The 13,180-nt window shown below is 43.9% G+C and overlaps 1 long non-coding RNA gene across 1 annotated transcript; it reads left to right on the forward strand.

The window, feature by feature from the left end:
- Positions 1-2,420: 2,420 nt before the first annotated feature.
- LOC125760391 (uncharacterized) lies at positions 2,421-12,930 on the forward strand. Its single transcript, XR_007417966.1, has 3 exons — positions 2,421-2,502; positions 5,408-5,488; positions 12,913-12,930. It is a non-coding gene; the product is annotated as an uncharacterized LOC125760391 (long non-coding RNA).
- Positions 12,931-13,180: the final 250 nt, after the last annotated feature.

The following is a 13,180-nucleotide window of genomic DNA, read 5'->3' on the forward strand; positions in this document are numbered from 1 at the left end:
TAAAAATTCAAGTTTAGGATCATTCTCCAAACAAGAGATCGGCTCTTCAAAGATATTTCGGTGATGAAAGCCTTTGTTTCGCGTCTTCACGTTAACTATACTCCACCACCGAACAATTATTCTAATGAAGTCTGCCGTTCCCTGTGCATGGTAAAAGGATTCCGAGTTGCAGTGAGTGGAAAGAGCCTCAGACACATGCGTGCTAAAAACTTGCAGCGCTAACTTAACGTTCTGGCGCTCCAAATTACTGGGATTAAGAGATTTGGAGGTGAGGCCATACCCAAACTTTAAGATTTGTGAGGCCTCCTGCTTGTGAAGCTCGCGCAAGTCCTTGAATGAAGCTGTCATGATGTTCTCAGGATTAGCACTATTAGACTTTAGGTCAAATTGTGGATAAAAAAAACAAACACCAGGATTTCTTTGATTAATCCAATTATTGCGAATGCATTTAAGAAGATGTCCACCACATAGAAAAGCGGTCGTGATGGATCTGCGGGGTGACTGTATACAATCCGAAGCTTTTGCGGCTCTGAAAACATCATCATTGCTTTCCTGTTCACGGAGTTGTTATCACAAACAACCGCCAATACATTAAACCCGATTTGCTCTAATTTTAGAATTACCTTTTTCAGTACTGCGTGAAGTTGTTCGCCAGTCGTGGTTTTCACAGGCAGAATATGGGCAACCTCTCGAAAAGAACTCAGCAGGCTCTGCACCATGAATACGTGTGCAGACGTCGCTGGTTCACTGGAATTTGTTGCTGCACCGCATATGTTGCCACCCTTGTAATCGTAAGAAGGCCTGATATATATCTCGTCCAACATAAGTGTTATGCTGCGCTCATGAGGCTGCAAACCTCGAAATCTTTGCGATACATACTGCAGAAAATTATCATCCGCTGACTCAGAAAGCGGGGACAGTTGAAGAGACGAGGACGCATTTCTTATTGTGCTTGGGTGAGGCAGAATGATGGAATTTGTTCTCCTTAAAAATTTGTATGCATGCGCTGACACAGAATACAATATACACGCGATTACCATTGAATGCGGGCTGTATCGAGGTTTATCTTTAAGCAGCAAGGCTGCCTGTTCTTTTAGGAACTTGACACCTTCTTTTCTTGCTTCACTTACTGTGGCCTCAAATTTATCAAGAAGAGAAATGATTCTGTCCAACAAGAGACAGCGGCTTTCTTCCTGCTTACGCAGCATGGCAATGTCTTCTAAAATCTTTGTCAAAACACCTATGTCGTTCACAGTGTCCGGAAAAACACTTTCTCCGAGTCTTTTGACTCGAGCCTCTTGGAAACAAGTGCTGATTTTGAGGTCTTCGCAAACCGTCACGGAGGCTTCCAGCTGTGGTTCACAGTCGCCTACGATGTTCAAAAACATTGTACACTTCATTAGACGGATCACTGTCCACATCTCGGGAACTGAAGCTGCTTCAAGGCACACATTTAGTTCCGCAAGTGTCGTGAAGCGGCGCCTTTTCTGTTCTGCTTCGTAAAATGATGTGGATTCCTTGACAGCATTAGCGAGCTGTTCACCCATCCCACGAAACACAAAACCTCTAAAAAACTTCTTGAAACGACTAAAAAGGTATGCAGACATCTAGGCATATTATGGAACGTTGAATAAACGTTTTTCACAAGAAGTTTTTTAGAAGACGTTGAAAAAACGTTTTTTACAAGAAGTCTTTTTAAAACGTTTAGTGAACATTTTTTTCTAGAGCTTTTGCCATTAAAATGCGCACATATGAACTTCGGTCGCTCGTATACGTTCGTAATCGCAAATATTGGTCGCCTGAACCGCATGCGCAATCAAAAGAAAGGGTAGCGGATTTATATTTCTCCCCATTTTAACATGTCAAGATCGGTAAACCAAATTTTCCCATCTTTTAGCCCACCATGCACGTGAAGGATACAAAATCATTCGCCGAACATCGATCACCATCGCTTAATTCATGAAATAAAATGTGATACAATGTATGGGCAATATGGGGACCGAGAGTGCCCCCGGACCCTTCGAGCGTCATCTCCAGTTAGTTCGTTCGCGCGCAGACCATGCTTGCTCAGGCGCGCTCCTAGCGAGGGCGGAAGAAAAGCGTCTTTTCCTCTCCACAACCTCGCCTCACCTTCCCGCCGTCGAGAGGCGAGACATGGCCTCCGAGATAGCAGGCGCGTCCCCCCCCCCCCAATCTCGGAGGCCATGGTCGAGACATGTCGCCACCCATGGTCGCCATTGGTCGCCACACACTTCGTCATTCTACGTCATCGTGTCGTGCCCTCTCATTGGCCGCCCGTGACGCCGCTCTGGCGCTCTCGCTCTTATCTCGCTCCCTTTCCACCGAAGCCGCCGACGATAACTGCGCAGTATAGTTTCAACTTTCAAGCGTTTGAAGTTGAATATCCTTTCTCCGTCTTTTCGGAATGTGCTTCTTGTTCGTCCTGCTATTTTTTCGTGTCAAAACTCCAGGACCTCATTGTCTTCCAGACACCCAACAGACGTAAGTGTCATTTTCAGCTTTCCGAGCGAAAGGGTCTGCCATGGAAAGAAAAAAGAAAGCTATCGGCTCCCTATCGCGTCGGCAAAAACATCGCCGACTTCATGCTGCAGTTGAGCCGCTTTTCGCCAGACCGCCTCGATGCAAAATAAAAGTAACTTTTCAGCACAAAACTCAACTACTGAAAGCGTAGATAATGCCTGCCTGGTTACAATCTGTGTTGAGGGTGATGAATGTGGAAGTGCGTCACCTGAACCCGCCGACAGGTCACCTGAACGAATTATACATGAGAGCGCCAGCTCATGCCCGTGTTCAAGTAACTTTGCTGTGAGGCCTTAGAAGGATGTGCAGAAGGCGTCAAAACATATGCTTCGAAAATGTTCCGATTTGTCATAATTTTTGAAAGACATGGGGTAAGCTGTTGCACGCACATGCTTGGCTGACTTCATTGTGCCATTTGCGTGCAGGATGAAAATAAAGTTCTGAGTATTGCGGAAACCACGACACGATTGTGATGGCCACCGTTGTGGAGGAACTCGTTGATTTTGCTTACCCGGGATTCTGAAACATACCCAAATTTAAGCGCATTGTGTGGGCAGTAATATAAACTGTTCAGCTGCACTTTCCTTTGGCTGTTACAAGTTTTCTACTGTTAACTAGGTTTTACTGTTGTGCTTGTGTGTATCTGTGGTTGAAATTTCTAAAGTATCTTGTTTTCTGTACTCATAAGTGACCTCAACACACTTGGTAAAAATTTTTAGCACATAAGCAACACAAAGCCGAAAAGGGACAATCTGTGCACTAACTTAAAAAAAATGGTTTATTGCACACGAGGCACTTCTAGACAATGGGGTGGTGCCCTCAAGCTTAACCAAGGTGCCATGCAGAGAGATGTCTTCTTCCGCTTTATTTTAGAAAAATATGCGGCATACTGATCACTTCGCGAACTACTCCATGTTCAAGAAAGTCAGTGCTTCATTCGAGAAGGACAGTCGAGGAGTGCTAACAAAATTGATACCCCCTATTGCAATTTTTGCAGCTTCTATTATCAACTTCGTTAATTCAACTCTATTAGCTGATAAAACATTTGTGTTCTGAAAGAAAGGTTCCCACTCACATGCTCTACACTGTAACGCCAGACATCCATCGTGTTTACAAGATTACAATGCTGTCTTATAAATGCCATTGTATGTACCGCAACTAGGCAGGACAACAGAAAGGAAGAGACGAACACTGTTGTCCTGTCTAGTTGCGCTACTTACGATGGTATTTACTATGTCAAGACACTAACTCACCCAACATTCGCTCGCCTCGTTTAAAAATGCTCTCTTAACCTATCATTCCTGCAGTGGCCCATTTCCCGGCATACTGCTTACCGCATGAAAGAGGTATCTGATAAATGACAGCTTCTCTGCATTCCAGAAACTGTGTCCTATGTTGTTTCTTGCAGGCAGTCGTCGTCTTTGGTGCTTGAGTGCTGATTCTGCAAATCGATTTCAGCTTGCATCGAGCTGAAAAACTACTTGCACATTAGCACGTGATGCCAACCTTTTTATTCTGTACTTGAATAGCGCAACAACTCAACGGAACACATAGCACATTGGAAAGATTCACACACAACACGTCACTCAAACAAAGGTGTTAGTCGCAGAGGTCCCGATTAGGAAGTACCGCTCCATTGCTCTAGTCTGCCATTCCAACAGTGATGTTGCTCAAAAAGGAATAGCTGTTGTGCCACACTTGCACGAAATTTTGCACTACATAATGAGGTTGATGTCACTTGCTAATGTACAAATAGTTTTTCCGCTCCATGAAAGCTGAAATCGATTTGCAGAATTAGCAGCCAAGCATCAAAGAAGACAACTGCTTGCCAGAAACGACATAGAATGCGGTTTGTGGAATGTGGAGAAACTGTCGCTTATCAGATACCTCTTTCCTGCAGTAAGCCTGCAGTAAGTCCTGTCGTGTAAACAAGCAGCTGCATGAATGATAGGTTAAGAGAGCATTGTAATCTTGTAAATAAAGCCAGTGATGGGTGGCTTGCATTGTCCTGTAGAGCGTGTGGGTGTGAACCTTTCTAGCAGAACTCAAAGGTTTTATCAACCAATAGAGCTTAACTAACGAGATTGATAATACTATAAGCTGCCAAAATCGCAAATATCCGTACCACTTGTGTTAGTACTCTGTCCCTGTCCTTGTCAGATAAAGAATAGACCTTCTGGAATGTGCAGTAGTCTGTGAGTTTATGAGTGTTATGTATATCTAAAAATGAAATGGAAAAAGACAAATCTCGGTGCATTGCTTCTTGGTGCAGTGTGAGTGCACCGGCATTGTGCAACCGTTTGCCTCGTGTGCAATAAACCATTCTACTGAAAGTTAGTGCACATGTTGTGTCTCCATTTTTGTTCTTGTGTTGGTTATGCGAAAAAATTCTTTGCATGTGCTACCAACTAGAGCGAATTTTTCCCTAAACCAGTGTCGCCCTGTGCTACGGTGTTTGTTGTCGTTTAACCAAACTAGCCTCTTGTTTCGTTTTATTTGTTTCTTTGTTATGCTGGTGTAGGTGCATGCTTGACTGAAACATTTTCCTGGCTCATCGTGCCTTTTGTGTGCAGGCTGAAATTAGAATTCCAGGCATTCCCAAAACCACGATATTATTGACACACACCATTGCAGAGGAACTCTAAATTTTGCCTACTTAAGATTCTTTAACATATCTAAATTTACTTCATTGAGACAAAATAAGCCATTGAACTGCTCCTATTGGCGTTTACAAATGTTCGATGATTTAGCAAAGTATTGCTGCTGTGCTCGTGTGTTTGCCAAGACAGCCTTCCGATTTTTGTTGTGCTGATACATGTCTGATTGATTGAGACACGTTGTACTTTACTGTGCCTTTTGCGTGCAGGTTCTTGAACAAAGTCATCAATTCCATTGCTCCAGCCTATGTCAAGTGGCCAACATATTGTTTGGAATTGCTACAATAAAGGTTATTCATGATAACAACATTTGTTGGAATTTCGCATTTACTTTTGGAAGCGTGGTATAACGCATTCCATAAAACACAAATAATGAAAATGGCCCGACATCAAAATGCTTAGATGTGTTGAGAACAATGAATTAAGGCAATGTCATGTCTGAATAAATAGGGCTAACTAATTCTTTGGCCAGAAGAACACCAATTTTGCTGAGATAAAAAATTCTTGAACACAGGGTGTCGCCGGAGCCGCTTCGACAAGCGGACTTTTCTTCAAGGCTGGAACTTGAAGACAAGTTAGTTTGTCAAAATGTTGGCTCCAGCAACACGCTAGTCAATTCGTTGTATCATGCCAGTGTTTTGCAATCACGTTTTAGCTGTTCACTGTCAAGCGTAATAGGTAAAGGGATGCCTGCGTAATATGGCGTCACATTAATTTCTCGAGCTGCTCTAGCGAGCAGGATTGATATTTAAAAAAAGGCAGAAGTTGAGGGGAAGATGGAAGCTTGAAGAGATGGCAAATTCTTGGACACGGGGTGTCGCTGGAGTCAGCGCTTCGACAAGCAAACTTGTCTTCTTCAAAGCTGTGAATTGACAAGTCCGCTTGTCGAAATCGCTCCAGCGACACCCCGTGTCGAAGAATTTGTCATCTCTTCAAGCTTCCATCTTCCCCTCAACTTCTGGCTTTTTTGAATTACCAATCCTGCTCGCTAGAGTAGCTGGAGAAATTAATGTGACGCCATATTACGCAGGCATCCCTTTACCTATTACGCTTGACAGTGAACAGCTAAAACGCGATTGCAAAAGGCTGCATGATGCAACGAATTGACTAGGGCAAGCTCCTCAACAAGCTGGTTTGCATGAAAAATAAATGTCTAAAAAAGCTCTTAAAAAGATCTAGCAAGAAGTTTTTTAGAATTCTTGCAAGCAGTTTTCTAGACTTCTAATAACGTGGCGTTAGCACAGCTACAGGAAGTTTTCAAGCTGCTTACGTCTAAATAACATCTCAACTAAACTTCTAATATACTTTTGGAGTTTCCTTTCTAGATGTTTAGTAGAAGTTTTCTAGCTTTTCTTGTGTTTCGTGGGATGTAACACAAAACCTCTAAAAGACGTCTCGAAACGGCTACGGACGGCTATAGACGTCTTGTTTACGAGAAGATCAAGAATAGACATTTTTGCAAAATAAAGCACTCGCCTCTCAAATATGCCTGCGTACTGTTTATTACCGTTTTCAACAGCTACGACATAGCCAGAGTGTATTCTGCCAAAGCAGTCCACAACGTACTTTGAGACATTTTTAGACATTGTGTGGGAAAGTGCGCGCGCAACGACTATTTAAATGATTCTTCAAATGTTTTGTCCACGAGCGCAAAGACGCCAAAACGGCATGTCTAAAGAGCGGTGACTGTCGCTTTAGTGAAAGAAGAGACACAACGCGGGTTTCTATCAGCAGGCGGCTAAGGCCCTGCAACGCTCGCGCAACAGCGAACGACAACAGAAACAAACGCAGGCAAGCCAGGCAAGCATGCTACTGATGCTACGCAGTCGGAGGCTCGAAGCGGGTGTTGTCGAAGCGCGCATGCCAGCGCATGCTCCTAGTGGAGGTCAGTGGTTTACTCCTGCATTGGAGAACATCTTTTCACTCGGCGCTCCACCTTGACTCAATGTCGATGGCAGATATACCTATTGGCAGGAATGTTCACTAAATATTGAGCAATATATATATAGGCGGGATCACTTTGTGAAAACCGTTGTGTCTTTTCTGTTGTATGGTGACGCTGTGCTCAGCTCGGTCAAGTGAAGGGTGAGGCTTGTTTCAGAATACTTGTTCCTTCCTCCCCCTTTCCCCTCTTCCTCCACTAGTTCGCGCCAGCCGCCAGGCGCCAGTTCGCAGCGGCTCTATCGGCAGCAGAGCTAGGCGACGGCCGGCGGTCATTTGCGTTTTGTGTAGCGTTGTCAGCTTTTGTTTGTGAACGGATGAACGGATTACGGGCTGTTTGGCATCAAGTAACGGTGATCATACTGTCTGTCGCATATTTTCCATCAGTGTTTGGTGAAACAAGCTTTACTGTGTGTTTGCGACGGTACGTTCGTCGGTACGTTCGTTTCAAGAAGCGATTGTTCTGCTCACCACCTTCGTTGCAGCCAGACAAACAGCTAAGAACGTGTGCACGTTCGGATAGAGTGCTTTTTTCGGTAAGTGCACCTGACTTTTCGTCGTTTTTACTGAAAGGTTTTGGAATTGTGATTAAAATGTGAACAGTTTATTGCTAGGTTGAACCGCGTGGTCGAACGCGAAACTATAGTATACGCGCCGGTGCGACTCGCCCTATTTTGAGTAATTATGTTTTGCGCGTTACAGCTCGTGGCTCCACGCACGCACGCTAGTGACAGGCCGACATAGTTTAAGCAAGCATGCTTACAACTATGCCGGCCTGTCGCTGACAAAGTGCAAAGCTTCTACCGTATAGGCGCCTCGCCTGTGGGTGTGGTTATGATTGATTGTCGTTTCTTAATACATGACAGCATTTTATCATATCTGTAATTGGAAATGTTTCTTTAGACTGACTTGATGATCTGTTATTTGTTGTAAATCCTGCGTAGCTTACTTGCTTTCTCTGTATGCAGCTTTTCTTCACTGCTGTTTGTGCAAGATATTGGGCCTGAGACCACGCCAGCTAATGCGGAAGCCAGTACAGTTTCTTTGACGAGACGTGGAGTGCATTCATGCAGAATTTTATTTACGTTGCTGTCGTGCCACTCAGCTTCACCTTGTGCGGTCACCTTCCGACGTGTTTTGTGTCACATTTGGTTGTGCTTTATTCATTAATAAAGCCAATTTGACAACATCGTGGGATAATTTATTGTTGCCGAGAAGCGCGATTATTTATTTGCGCGCCATCCGCTAAACGTCATTTATGTAATACAGTATACGTGCTGATCTCCTGCGTACGTGTTGAACTTTATTATAAACCGATGTCTTTTATATGAAAATTGGATATGTATGATGTGCTGAAGTAGCCAATAATTCACGCGGCATATATGAGCGACCGCATGCAACTTGATTCGGTCCGCAATAAACGCGAGTAAACTCAGCGTCGAAAATTTATATATGCAACAGTGAGGACATGCGTGGGTGAACAGGTATGTACGTATGTTAGTGATCTTGCTTCATTGTTTTGTCACTTGCTCGACGACTGACATAGGAAGTGGGAGAAAAAACAGGAAAGTGCTCTCGCGGGAGCTCTTCCCACGAAACACAAAACCTCTAAGAAACTTCTTGAAACGACTAAAAAGGTATGCAGACATCTAGGTATATTATGCAACGTTGAATAAACGTTTTTCACAAGAAGTTTTTTAGAAGACGTTGAAAAAGCGTTTTTTACAAGAAGTCTTTTTAAAACGTTTAGTGAACATTTTTTTCTAGAGCTTTTGCCATTAAAATGCGCACATATGAACTTCGGTCGCTCGTATACGTTCGTAATCGCAAATATTGGTCGCCTGAACCGCATGCTCAATAAAAAGAAAGGGTAGCGGGTTTATATTTCTCCCCATTTTAACATGTGAAGATCGGTAAACCAAATTTTCCCATCTTTTAGCCCACCATGCACGTGAAGGATACAAAATCATTCGCTGAACATCGATCACCATCGCTTAATTGATGAAATAAAATGTGATACAATGTATGGGCAGTATGGGGATCGAGAGTGCCCCCGGACCCTTCGAGCGTCATCTCCAGTTAGTTCGTTCGCGCGCAGACCATGCTTGCCGAGGCGCGCTCCTAGCGAGGGCGGAAGAAAAGCGTCTTTTCCTGTCCACAACCTCGCCTCACCCTCCTGCCGTCGAGAGGCGAGACATGGCCTCCGAGATGGCGGGCGCGTCCCCCCATCTCGGAGGCCATGGTCGAGACATGTCGCCACCCATGGTCGCCATTGGTCGCCACATACTTCGTCATTCTACGTCATCGTGTCGTCCCCTCTCATTGGCCGCCCGTGACGCCGCTCTGGCGCTCTCGCCGCTCTCGCTCTTATCTCGCTCTCTTTCCACCGAAGCCGCCGACGATAACTGCGTAGTGTAGTTTCAAGCGTTTCAAGTTGAATATCCTTTCTCCGTCTTTTCGGAATGTGCTTCTTGTTCGTCCTGCTATTTTTTCGTGTCAAAACTCCAGGACCTCATTGTCTTCCAGACACCCAACAGACGTAAGTGTCATTTTTAGATTTCCGCGCGAAAGGGTCTGCCATGGAAAGAAAAAAGAAAGCTATCGGCTCTCTATCGCGTCGGCAAAAACATCGCCGACTTCATGCTGCAGTTGAGCCGCTTTTTCGCCAGACCGCCTCGATGCAAAATAATGAAAGTAACTTTTCAGCACAAAACTCAACTACTGAAAGCGTAGATAATGCCTGCCTGGTTACAATCTGTGTTGAGGGTGATGAATGTGGAAGTGCGTCACCTGAACCCGCCGACAGGTCACCTGAACGAATTATACATGAGAGCGCCAGCTCATGCCCGTGTTCAAGTAACTTTGCTGTGAGGCCTTAGAAGGATGTGCAGAAGGCGTCAAAACATATGCTTCGAAAATGTTCCGATTTGTTATAATTTTTGAAAGACATAGGGTAAGCTGTTGCACGCACATGCTTGGCTGACTTCATTGTGCCATTTGCGTGCAGGATGAAAATAAAGTTCTGAGTATTGCGGAAACCACGACACGATTGTGATGGCCACCGTTGTGGAGGAACTCGTTGATTTTGCTTACCCGGGATTCTGAAACATACCTAAATTTAAGCGCATTGTGTGGGCAATAGGCAGTTTTAGAATAGCGTACGCAAAGCTTTGCGTTGGCTTTTCGCGCAACTGCGCATGCGTCGTACGCTAACCGCTTGCGGGCTCCCGTTAAGTGACGGAAATAGCGGGCCGCAAACGCTAACGCTAACTTAGCGTACACTATTCTAAAACTGCCTCAGCTGCACTCAACTGTTCAGCTGCACTTTCCTTTGGCTGTTACAAGTTTTCTACTGTTAACTAGGTTTTGCTGTAGTGCTTGTGTGTATCTGTGGTTGAAATTTCTAAAGTATCTTGTTTTCTGTACTCATAAGTGACCTCAACACACTTGGTAAAAATTTTTAGCACATAAGCAACACAAAGCCGAAAAGGGACAATCTGTGCACTAACTTTTAAAAAAAAATGGTTTATTGCACACGAGGCACTTGTAGACAATGGGGTGGTGCCCTCAAGCTTAACCAAGGTGCCATGCAGAGAGATGTGTCTTCTTCCGCTTTATTTTAGCAAAATATACGGCATACTGATCACCTCGCGAACTACTCCATGTTCAAGAAAGACAGTGCTTCATTCGAGAAGGACAGTCGAGGAGTGCTAACAAAATTGATACCCCCTATTGCAATTTTTGCAGCTTCTATTATCAACTTCGTTAGTTCAACTCTATTAGCTGATAAAACATTTGTGTTCTGAAAGAAAGGTTCCCACTCACATGCTCTACACTGTAACGCCAGACATCCATCGTGTTCAGGGGCGTAGCCAAGGGGGGGGGGGTTGGGGGGTTCAAACCCCCCCCCCCGAAAAAAATTTCTGGCTACGCCCCTGATCGTGTTTACAAGATTACAATGCTGTCTTATAAATGCCATTGTATGTACCGCAACTAGGCAGGACAACAGAAAGGAACAGACGAACACTGTTGTCCCGTCTAGTTGCGCTACTTACGATGGTATTTACTATGTCGAGACACTAACTCACCCAACATTCGCTCGCCTCTTTTAAAAATGCTCTCTTAACCTATCATTCCTGCAGTGGCCCATTTCCCGGCATACTGCTTACCGCATGAAAGAGGTATCTGATAAATGACAGCTTCTCTGCATTCCAGAAACTGTGTCCTATGTTGTTTCTTGCAAGCAGTCGTCGTCTTTGGTGCTTGAGTGCTGATTCTGCAAATCGATTTCAGCTTGCATCGAGCTGAAAAAAACTACTTGCACATTAGCACGTGATGCCAACCTTTTTATTCTGTACTTGAATAGCGCAACAACTCAACGGAACACATAGCACATTGGAAAGATTCACACACAACACGTCACTCAAACAAAGGTGTTAGTCGCAGAGGTCCCGATTAGGAAGTACCGCTCCATTGCTCTGGTCTGCCATTCCAACAGTGATGTTGCTCAAGAAGGAATAGCTGTTGTGCCACACTTGCACGAAATTTTGCACTACATAGTAAGGTTAATGTCACTTGCTAATGTACAAATAGTTTTTCCGCTCCATGAAAGCTGAAATCGATTTGCAGAATTAGGAGCCAAGCATCGAAGAAGACAACTGCTTGCCAGAAACGACATAGAATGCGGTTTGTGGAATGTGGAGAAACTGTCGCTTATCAGATACCTCTTTCCTGCAGTAAGCAGTATGTCGTGTAAACAAGCAGCTGCATGAATGATAGGTTAAGAGAGCATTGTAATCTTGTAAATAAAGCCAATGATGGGTGGCTTGCATTGTCCTGTAGAACGTGTGGGTGTGAACCTTTCTAGCAGAACTCAAAGGTTTTATCAACCAAAAGAGCTTAACTAACGAGATTGATAATACTATAAGCTGCCAAAATCGCAAATATCCGTACCACTTGTCTTAGTACTCTGTCTCTGTCCTTGTCAGATAAAGAATAGACTTTCTGGAATGTGCAGTAGTCTGTGAGTTTATGAGTGTTATGTATATCTAAAAATGAATTGGAAAAAGACAAATCTCGGTGCATTGCTTCTTGGTGCAGTGTGAGTGCACCGGCATTGTGCAACTGTTTGCCTCGTGTGCAATACCATTCTACTGAAAGTTAGTGCACATGTTGTGTCTCCATTTTTGTTCTTGTGTTGGTTATGCGAAAAAATTATTTGCATGTGCTACCAACTAGGGCGAACTTTTCCCTAAACCAGTGTCGCCCTGTGCTACGGTGTTTGTTGTCGTTTAACCAAACTAGCTTCTTGTTTCGTTTTATTTGTTTCTTTGTTATGCTGGTGTAGGTGCATGCTTGACTGAAACATTTTCCTGGCTCATCGTGCCTTTTGTGTGCAGGCTGAAATTAGAATTCCAGGTATTCCCAAAACCACGATATTATTGACACACACCATTGTAGAGGAACTCTAAATTTTGCCTACCCAAGATTCTTTAACATATCTAAATTTACTTCATTGAGACAAAATAAGCCATTGAACTGCTCCTATTGGCGTTTACAAATGTTCGATGATTTAGAAAAGTATTGCTGCTGTGCTCGTGTGTTTGCCAAGACAGCCTTCCGATTTTTGTTGTGCTGATACATGTCTGATTGATTGAGACACGTTGTACTTTACTGTGCCTTTTGCGTGCAGGTTCTTGAACAAAGTCATCAATTCCATTGCTCCAGGCTATGTCAAGTGGCCAACATATTGTTTGGAATTGCTACAATAAAGGTTATGCATGATAACAACATTTGTTGGAATTTCGCATTTACTTTTGGAAGCGTGGTATAACGTATTCCATAAAACACAAGTAATGAAAATGGCCCGACATCAGAATGCTTAGATGTGTTGAGAACAATGAATTAAGGAAATGTCATGTCTGAATAAATAGGGCTAACCAATTCTTTGGCCAGAAGAACACCAATTTTGCTGAGATAAAAAAAATTCTTGAACACGGGGTGTCGCCGGAGCCGCTTCGACAAGCGGACTTTTCTTCAAG

This window comes from Rhipicephalus sanguineus, chromosome 11, assembly GCF_013339695.2.
Source record: "Rhipicephalus sanguineus isolate Rsan-2018 chromosome 11, BIME_Rsan_1.4, whole genome shotgun sequence".
NCBI classification, from domain to species: Eukaryota; Metazoa; Arthropoda; class Arachnida; order Ixodida; family Ixodidae; genus Rhipicephalus; species Rhipicephalus sanguineus.